Source organism: Mandrillus leucophaeus, unplaced genomic scaffold (genome assembly GCF_000951045.1).
Source record: "Mandrillus leucophaeus isolate KB7577 unplaced genomic scaffold, Mleu.le_1.0 Scaffold287, whole genome shotgun sequence".
In the NCBI taxonomy this organism is placed as follows: domain Eukaryota; kingdom Metazoa; phylum Chordata; class Mammalia; order Primates; family Cercopithecidae; genus Mandrillus; species Mandrillus leucophaeus.
The window spans coordinates 1,634,340-1,644,434 of record NW_012102998.1 but is presented as its reverse complement, the minus strand read 5'-3'; the positions used below and the strand labels follow the sequence as shown (position 1 = coordinate 1,644,434).

The 10,095-nt window shown below is 35.1% G+C and overlaps 1 pseudogene; it reads right to left on the bottom strand.

The window, feature by feature from the left end:
* Positions 1-2,717: 2,717 nt before the first annotated feature.
* LOC105543586 lies at positions 2,718-3,307 on the bottom strand (annotated as a pseudogene).
* Between the last annotated feature and the right edge of the window lie 6,788 nt (positions 3,308-10,095).

The window sequence follows — 10,095 nt, the reverse complement described above, 5'->3', positions numbered from 1 at the left end:
ATCACCATTCTAACTGGTGTGAGATGATATCTCATTGTGTTTTTGATTTGCATTTCTCTAATGACCAGTGATGGTGAGCTTTTTTTCACATGTTTTTTAGCCACATATGTCTTCTTTTGAAAAGTGTCTGTTCATATCGTTTGCCCACTTTTTGATGGGATTGTTTTTTTTTTTCCTGTAAATGTGTTTAATCCTTGTAGATTCTGGATATTAGTTTTTTGTCAGATAGATAGATTGCAAAAAATTTCTCCCATTCTGTAGGTTGCCTGTTCATTCTGATGATAGTTTCTTTTGTTTTAGATCTCTTTAGTTTAATTAGATCTCATTTGTCAATTTTGGCTTTTGTTGCAATTGCTTTTGGTGTTTTAGTCATGAAATCTTTGCCCATACCTGTGTCCTGAATAGTATTGCCTAGATTTTATTCAGGGGTTTTTGTGGTTTTAGGTTTTTCATTTAAATCTTTGATCCATCTGAGTTAATTTTTGTATAAGGTGTAAGGAAGGGGTCCAGTTTCTGTTTTTTGAATATGACTAGCCAGTTTCCCAGCACCATTTATTGAATAGGGAATCCTTTTCCCATTGCTTGTTTTTTTCAAGTTAGTTGAACATCGCATGGTTGTAGATGTGTGGTGTTTTTTTTTTTTTGAGGTCTCTGTTCTGTTCTATCGGTTTATATATCTGCTTTGGTACCAGTACCATGCTGTGTTGGTAACTGTAGCCCTGTAATATAGTATTGGTCACTGCCAGAATTAGTATTTCCTATATTTTCCTGTCCAATTATCAAAATATACCAGTTGACTTTTCTTCAGAATAGAGCTAAATGTCCCATTACCCACAAGACCACTCTGACATTGTACATTTTCACTCATTCAGTGAAATACACCCCAACATGTATATTGTCATTATTGTCTGCCTGATAAAAGATGTAATTTTGTTATGAGAATATCCAATTGGTTCAACTCATAACCTTTGAATTAGTGGCAATAAAATATCTATAATTTAACACGAGTATAAAAGAATTCTTTTGAGTTAAACCTACTACATTCTTCCTGTAACACAACTATATTTTCTTCAATTATATTTTTACCACATGCTGAGTAAAATTCCTATTCTATTTCCATCATGTCATTAGATCTACTTTCTATTTAACTTTGATAATAACAAAAGAGTCGTGTTCCTAGATTTCAAATTCTCAGTCTTTGTATAGTACACATATTGAGAGGATTTTTGTAAGTCATCAGTTCTCTTAACTGTCTTTATGTTGATGACATCTAAGCACTGCAAAGATAGTGAGGGAAGCACTAGTAGTAGAACCTCTACCTTTTAAAATTACTATCTACTGCAGTTCATTGGTGTTCTTTTAGAAAGCCTCCTTAATCAAAACAGTAAGTAACTTGCAGGCTGGTAAAAGCCACTTTCAACCAGCTAAATCATGACAATAAAAATAAATTCTCACATGGTTGGTGAAGTATACTGTTTATAGTAAGACAGATGCTTTCTCCAGCTTATTTGAAAAAAGAGCAGCATTTTTTGTTTGTTTCTATCGATGAGTGTGTCCAACCGTAAAAGATGCATTTTCTTGTATTTACCATTTCATTCTGATGATCATCACCAACACAGTGAACTGGGAAATGCAATTTCTAATTTGAATATTTTTGAGAGCAAATTAAAAACAAAGTTTGATCTTTTTTAGGGCATTAAGATAAAATGAAAACTACAGCTTATAAAAATACTTCATTAAGCAAAAAGATAGAAAATATAATCTACAAATAGTCACTGAAACTAGAAGCTTATCAGTAATCAGACTATATTACACAAGAGTAAATGAAGTAACTCTGCAGATTTTCAATCTGAGAATACCTAGCCGGAAGATAGCGTTTTAAACTGAGGTTGTTAACAACAGACTTTAAAGTGTAGCTACTACAAAGAGGTATTTTTGTGATTATCCCTTTGAAGTTGTGATCCAGCTATCAAACATTTTGAAGAGTATTGTTCATCTGTAAAATAGAATCATCTAAGGCAAAAACAGCAGGAAATTCAAACATCAATTCTAATTTTTTTTTCTGCTCAAACTTTAGACTATAGAAATGACAATTTTGTTGTCTGAATTCTTCCGTCTCACCAATTCTCGGAAAAATATTATGCTTCAAGTAGAAATCACCAGGTATAACCATAAAGGGAAAAATGTGTCAATATTTTCTTATAACGCTCAACTAAGACTTTTAACAGCAAAATTGTATTATTCATAGCAATGAATGGCGATTTGGGGAAAGATTACACAGAAAATCTGAACATAAGCTGAAAGCCACCTGTATCCATTCAAAATACTTTGGGTAATTATATGTATAAATTGTACACTAGCATTAATGTAATTTGCACCTTGCCTATGAGGGGAGATAGTGTTTAATAATTGAAATGCAAATAATGACTTCGTCACAAAGTGGAATTATGTAATATCGTTAATTTATAGAGATGTGTGCGTGTTTGGTAAGCAGTACACCTTTTCTTAGGAAAACCAAGTTTGTACTTAGAAAATCGGTGAGTCTGTTTCTATAAAATGTATTGGTACTTCATGTGGACTGCAGGAGAATATAGAGAATTAATACTCACTACTATTATGTACCACTTTTTTTTTTTAAGCAAATAAAGGCTTGTTTTATTTTAATGGCTGATCTGTGTAATCACGGAGGCCAGTGTGTACAGACTAAAGGGGAGCTTTTATTTATTGATCTCTTCCTCCTTGGACAAAGTCTTGATGATCTCCTTCTTCTCGGCCTGGAGGCGCTCTTCAGGGCAATTGCGTGCTTCTTGGTCATAGACCGGCTGGCCTCAGCCGGGTCAGCCAGGAGCTTCCTGCGGGCCTAGTCTGCCTTAGCTTGTGGCTGTGTTCCCTGAGAATCCACTTGTTTTTGAACACATTCCCCTTCACCTTCAGGTACAGGCTATGATACATGTGGCAATCAGTCTTCTTAGATTAACAGTATCTTCTGAGCAGTAGGTGCAGAATCCTCATTCTCCTCATCCACGTGATCTTCTCTGGCATTCGGGCATTGCCTGTACCCTTTCGCTTACCTGTGCCCACGTTGCCTGCCCTCACGGCCGGCCAAGGTGTTTCTCCGGCATTGAGCCTGGGAATGGACAGGCACAGGCTTAAGCTTGATCAGACTGTCTCTGATCAGCTTCCAGATCTGCTGAAGGGAGTTGGCAATGGCGATTTCATTGGTCTCATTGGGGTCCAACCAGACCTTCTTTTTGCCACAGTGGAGGACGCTAGAGGAGAGCGTCTTCTGAAGCCTGAGCATACTGATGGCCGCCGGCCGCAGCAGCAAAAGGGACATCCCACTTTCTAGCGATTTTAGTATCTCTGGCAACCAGAAATACTGTTTCTTAGACAGCTCTGAATACTTAACATTCATGGATATAAAATAATTTTTATTTATTTTCAAATGCCCTAATGTCTTACATGCATGATCAGTCAAAATGAAGAAAACTGGTTTGAATAACCCAACTGGAGTTAAGAAGACATAACCAACAATCAACGATTTTCGAGAAATAATAAAGCAGTAATTACAATATATGAGTGTAGGGGCAGCAAGACTCCACCTCTATCCTCTCAAGGTCTCGGCTGGGTCTGATAATTAAATTGACGTAAAACAGATTCACAGGAGAAAAGCATAGAAATTGATTTCATAGAAGTTTCATGTGGCATCAGCACCCTTATAAAGAAATGAAAACCCCACAGAGGCAGTTAGAGTCAGTTACCCGTATAGTGAATTAAACAAAGAATGGTAAACTGAGAATTTGATAAGACACAGGGGCTTAGGACAGGCTCTTTACTTGGACAGACAAGGGTTAGTTTAACAAGGTTCGTTGTTGTACAGAATTCTTTTGGCCTCACCTTTCCATCCTTGATGATAAGACCATTGCCTTTTTTCTAGTATAGGAAGGATACATTCTACGTAAGAACTTCATCTCTAACTTTTAAGACACAGAGCAAAGGTCAGAGTGATCCTCTTGTACCTGTTGTTTTTCAAATTCCTTTAATTTAAATAACCAGTAACCAAGGTGGCATATTTTTTATTAAATTTTTAAGTTTATAATTGACATAATAATTGTACATATTTATATGGTACACAGTAGCGTTTCTTCTTTTCAGAAATATATATTGTATAATTCAAAGAGATATTAACTTTTATTTATTAATTTAGATTCAAGGGTAATATGTGCATGTTTGTTACAAGGGTCTATTGTATAATGACGGGGATTGGGCTACCAGTGTATCCGTCACTGGAATATTGAACATTTTACTGAATAAGTAATTTTTCAGCCTTCACTGTCTCCTCTACTCCCCATTTTTGGAGTTCCCAATGTCTATTATCGCCATCTTAATGTCCCTATGGACCCATGTTTAGCTCCTACTTATAGTGACAACATGCCATATAAGATTTTCTGCTTTTGAGTTAGTTCACCTAATATACTGTCCACCAGTTCCATCCATGGTGCTGCAAAATACATTATTTCATTCTTTTTGATGCCTGTACTGTCATAATGTAATGTTTTAATGCATGTATACATGGTATAATGATCAACTTTGGGTAATTATTATATTCATCACTTTCAACATTTGTAATTTCTTTGTGGTGACAACATGCAAAAACTTCTAGCTATCTTAAAATCTATAATACATACTTATTTGCTATAGCAGGTGGCATATTTTTACCTCCTTCATTGAGCAAAATGCAATATTCTGTTTTGCAGGATTTTCTACCAGTAATGTTGAAATACTAATATTCAGGAATGTGTTGTTAAAAAGTGAGGTATAAGTATCATTTCATCCACATTCCATAATCAAAAGCTCCACCTGAGAAAGATCCGTGGTCCAAATGTTTCTTCATCTACTGGAGTCTTTCTAGGGATGATTACTAGAGGATGAGATTTTTGTCAAGATAAATCATCTTAGAGGAAAATGAGTCAAGCTCTAAGATAATGGTTCTGGCTCTGGAAGAATCAGAGAGGGTTGTGAAGGAATCTAGCCTAGGGGAAGAATTTAACCGAGTTGGAAGGATAGTATGGGAGTTAGAGTTACAAGACTCTCCTCGATTTCTCCCCACTTTGTTTCCCTTATCACACTCTGAAACCTCATCCATTGCTCTTCTCCCTGCAGTCATTCTAAATCCTCTAGAAGTAATAACGGGGGCCAAACTAGATCTGGAGAAATACAAGTTATTAATAAATATGGAAGCAATGTTTAACTTCACTAGCAACCTTAAAATCTTCAGATAATTTAAAAAGTGGGATTAAAATATATTCCAAAAAAATTAATTTTGTTTCCCTCTAATTTTAAAGGCAGTATAAAGCTCACTATTTAGGTCTAAAATATAGATGATTCAGATTTCAAGTATATCAGTGGAAAAACTTTATTACACCAACAACATACTTGCATTTTACTGTTATGAAAGGCATCATATACCAGAATAGCCACAACCATGTTATAAAAACTCCACTGAACTAAAACTAGTCAGCAATATAGTTAAACACATTTTGTAAGATTAGACAAACTTGTTTGTATACGCAACTAATTCACAAAATTGTTTTCAGTATCAAGGAATAATAAGCAAGGGCTTTGGGTTGTGTTATGTTAATCAAGAGTAAAAATTTTGAAAGTCTAAATGAGAAAAGAATCTCCGAGGTATCCAGTGCTCTAAAATGATTCAGTTCAGGAGTTCAAAAAGAGCAAGTAACTCAGCTCATCTTGCACTCTGTTTGCTCTTGTAATAGAAAGTAGATCACAAAAGGTTAGGTAACTTTTGTAAAATTTTCTCAGTATTCTGTGGACATAGAAGGAACAGAATTACTGTACAGTAATTGATGTGAAAATAAATAGAAGATGCCTTTATGTTTTAATGTTATGACTTTTGTGAGTTTTCTGAAAGTGTAGGAAATTTAAAAAAGAAAAAAAGCAAACCATCACCACATCTACAACAAACCTCCCTCGATGTATCTTCTCAAAGTTCTGAATATTGATAATATCCTATGTTAGTCAATGTAATAATGGTCCACCAGGAAATGCAATGTGACATATCTACGAGGAGAAATAATATTAAAACTTGTCACCTTGCAGAGTCATAGACCATGAGAACAGAGTACGGCATGAGCATGCTGGAGGGGGTAGTTCCCAAAGACCCTTTTTCTATTCCAGATACTAAGCATTTAGTTCCTGGATCATATGGGAGCTCTGAGAGAAAGGAGGTGAGCACTTGAGAGCTTCAAACAGTTGCAGCTTACCACAGGAAATGGAGGTGTTTTCATACTGTAATTACACATAAAAGTATACTGGTGCACTTTGGGAGGCTGAGATGGGTGCATTACCTGAGGTCAAGAGTTAGAGACCAGTCTGGACAATGTGGTGAAACCCTGTCTGAACTAAAAATACAAAAATTAGCCAGTCATGGTGGTGGGTGCCTGTAATACCAGGTCCTCGGGAGACTGAGGCAGGAGAATCTCTTTAACCTGGGAGGCAGAGGTTACTTTGAGCCGAGATTGAGCCACTTCACTCCAGCCTGGGCGACAGAGTGAGACTCTGTTGAAAACAAACAAACAAACAAACAAAAAACGGATATTGATGTTTAATGGCTGAATATCAGTCCCTTAAATGCCAGCGCATCTTGGCCTTCACAAACATGTTACTGCTCTATGCCAGACACTGTAGAGGTTTTAAGAATACAACAATGAATAACACATGCTTACCCTGCTAAGGGAACAAATAACCTTGTGGAAGAAATTAACAAGGTGGGCTGATAAAGTCTGTAATGGAGGGTGTTAATGAATTTGAATGTATAGAAAGAGGAATAACTAATCCCCCAGGAGAAATAAAGTTGGGTCACAGAAATGGACATTTGATATTGGTCTTGAAGAACATGTAGGAGTTTATTAAATAAAGGAAGAAAATAAAATCTTTACCAGATAGTAAAATCTCAAAGGAAAAAAAAAATGTATTTGGAGCGTTAATCTACTGAGCAAGATTGACAGTTGTTACTGAATTCAAGTATTGGGCCTGGTCAATATCGATGGCATTACTCTCCCAAATAAGGCTGATTCATGCTTCCCCTCATTTTGGCACTTTTTAAAGGATATAAGGTAATATAATATACTAATATCATGTGATAATATAATATACATGTGCAAAGAACTTGTCTAAAGAAAATATTAATATATCAGAAAATACATGAATGAAACACACAGCCATTAAATAATCATATAAATAAATAAATATGTGTATATATAGTTACCTAATAAAATGCATAGTATAGTGTTAAAAGAAAAAAGCTACAAATTGACATGTGTTACATGATCTAATTTCTCAAAAAATCAAAACAAAATTTAAAAACTCTAAACATGTACATGTGTATGTGTAAAAAACATTAGCATAAATATACTCCATAGGGTTATTTTGAAGTACTGGCATTGTGGATGCCTTTTTCTTACTATACACATTTAAAAAAAATTATTCTACAAGTAACATGAGTTGTTTATTAAATACGTACATAAATTTAAAAAGAAAATTACATTTTTTATATGTCTGAATAAGAGGCATAAAATGATAATTAAAGCAGAGTGAAGTATAAGAGCAAGCCAATTTAATAAAAATAAATTAAATAAAGACATTATGTGTCTTAAATTATCCTATAGCATTGATATGGATTCTTGAACTAGGATTAGAGATCTCTTTATGAAAATTTAATGGCTTTAGTACATTATGCAAAGTAGTTTTTTTGCAAGTTCATCTACATTTACCATCCAAATTAACTTCATGCCATCAAAAATGTTAATTAAATTTCTTATGACTCAGTTTCCTCTGATTGCAACTGTGAATAATATATCAAAACCACTCTGCAGCTCTGCTCTGGAGACAGAACATAATTATGGTTATAATTTATACATATTCCTTGGAGTGTGTCCCTACCTCTTTCTCAAAATGCACAGCTCTCCTGGCAACAAAGTGTCCTCTCTGGAGAAACTAAAATATCTAGCAATATCAATTCTTTAATATTACAACTTGAAGAATGCTAGGGATCTCAATAAATTTATCAGCATTCTTCTTCAGTAGTAAGACAATTTCTTTACCATTTATTGCTTTAACACAAGTGAATAACTCTAGCTGTGAACTTCTTTATGAACAATTAAAGTCCTTGGTTTCCTTTGCTTCATAATAATTACTGGCACAAGCCAGCCAGAAAACATAAATATAGTTTAGAGGTTTGGTGTTCAGATATCCATGTCATAAAGAAGGGGCAAATTAGAGAACTAAGTCTAGGTTTAAAACTTGTGATTAATGCAAAAACAAAAGTTGCAGTATGAATTCAGATCTAAAAACTGGAAGCAGCGCTTCAGTGTCGGGAAGGAATAGGAATGCTGACTTCACCAGAAACCAAGGAATGTGCATTAATTCTTAAAGAGGAAGCCTCTATTTTTACTGGGTTTTAATATGAGCAGATAAAAATAAGTCATTAAGATCTGAAGTGATTAGAGCCACCTGATAGAATCTAGTACTGGAACTACTACCAAGTAGTTCTAATTAGAAGACTCAGATCTAGCAGAAGATATTGGTAATTGTAAAAGACCAAAGTGTTCTGTCAATAGTGTCTCTTAAACATTTCTTAAATCTGTCTTCTGACTCTGCCTTCTTTTAAACAGTCACAATCTCTGCCATGGGCAAATACAATAGACACCTCTCTGGTCTCTCTTCTTCCACTCTTATTCCAAACTCAATGCATTTTCTACACTGCAGTCAGTATCCTAAAATACGCAGACTCTTATCATGTTGCTATACATTTTTAATTTATCTAAAAGTTTCTTGTAGCTTCTAAAATTAAGATTAACCAAGCCCTGTCCATTTGCAGCCTACTGTTTGAAAATGGCCCAATTGTGCCATAGAACTGATATTTATAGTTTTTTTGAATAAATATAAAAAATGACTCTACTACTCTTGAAACTTGTTTGTCTTACCTTAGTTCCTGCCTCAGGACGTTGACCCCTCAGGCAAGGAACTGAAACCAGATCACCAGATCCAGACAATGCGACTCCAGCTCTTTCATTACTCATTATTATTTCCTTACCCCTCCCTAATTTCTGTTTTCCCACAAGTAGCTGCATTCCTTCCCTGCTATATAAACCTCCGATTTTAGTTGATTGAGAGAAACAGATTTCAGCCATTTATCTGACTGAAGTCACCCAAATAAATAAAGTCAACTTATTCCCTGGCAATAGTCATTGTCTCATTGGCTTTCTGTGCAGTGATGGATGGGACTTCCACGGAACCTCTGGCATTTCAGTAGTATCTCCACTCTGATTTCACCCCAGCCTCTCTCTGGGTTGTTTACAAACCAGGATCCCCAGACTCAAGGCTGTTATTCACCCTCAAGATGTCCTATATTTGCTCCTTTTTCAGAATCCTGATACATCTTATCTCTCCTCCAAGCTAATCTCCCACGTTAGCAATTTCTAAAATGCTTCTAACTCTTAAGATTTTGATTCAAAGAGTGCTTTCTGAGCCACGACTTCTCTGATCAACCCTTATCCCCAAAATCACGTTGAATATCCTTGTATCCAACAGTTCTCAGGAGAGCCCCAAAGTCCCAAATAATTTAAATCCAGTCTGTTGATCATTGCTAGTGGTGCTACAAACCTAAAATATTCAGCTATTACTTACTTTTGAATCTGTATTGAATGGATACAGGCTGTTCATAAACTAGATAGGGAAAATGTTAAGATGCACAGACTCAAGACATCTTAGCCAACCTGTGTCAAAGGATGCTTTTGTAGAAATTTAGGACTTTTGACCAAAGTTAATTGTTTGTTGCTAATTAGTATTATTTAATGTGTGCAGATATTTTAAATGCAAAATGGAAAAGTGCTGATTGGTTCAGCACAGTTCAATATTTGAACATAATATTTTCTATTCTGACTTGATAGATATATAACTAAGAAATTGGACAAGTGAATTTGGGTAAAAAATAGTTATAACTCATATTAGCAATGATTAATTTGCATGGCTTAATGATATTCCATCAAAATGCATTTTTACCTTTTTAATATA